This window comes from Morone saxatilis, unplaced genomic scaffold, assembly GCF_004916995.1.
Source record: "Morone saxatilis isolate NCDOM2014 unplaced genomic scaffold, NCSU_SB_2.0 Contig5, whole genome shotgun sequence".
NCBI lineage: Eukaryota > Metazoa > Chordata > Actinopteri > Moronidae > Morone > Morone saxatilis.
In genome coordinates this window covers 23,573,668-23,574,142 of record NW_023340095.1, presented here as the reverse complement: position 1 = coordinate 23,574,142, position 475 = coordinate 23,573,668, and positions in this window count along the sequence as shown.

Sequence of the window (475 nt, the reverse complement as noted above, 5' to 3'; positions counted from 1 at the left end):
GGATGAATTAATATTCAAATTATTTGGTGCTCTGTAGGAATCAGAATTAGCTAATACCTTCTTAATGGCCAGTGTAGATAAGCCTGTCCTATCCATATTCCCATACTGTAAAATACAGCTTCACTGTAAAACCAGATGAGTTAGCCCAACTGAAATTGTTTAAGGAAACCAATTGCCTTAAACCGTTTAAATGTATTACCTCCAACAATTTAAGCATGAAAATGTTTTTGATTTGAGTACAAGTAACTCAAGTGTTTATTGTTAAGGTAACTTGGGTAACTTAATTGTACCAATTTTATTCAATTAAGTGAACTTAAAACAAGTAAGTATATTACACTCATATGAAGCATTTCTCCAAACTTATTTAAAACGTGTATTTGAATAAAGTAAGTTGCATCTTATTTATATACATGTTTCCACCTAAGTTGAATTTACTCAGTTTTCTTCCACTAAAGCAAACCACTGACGTACAATA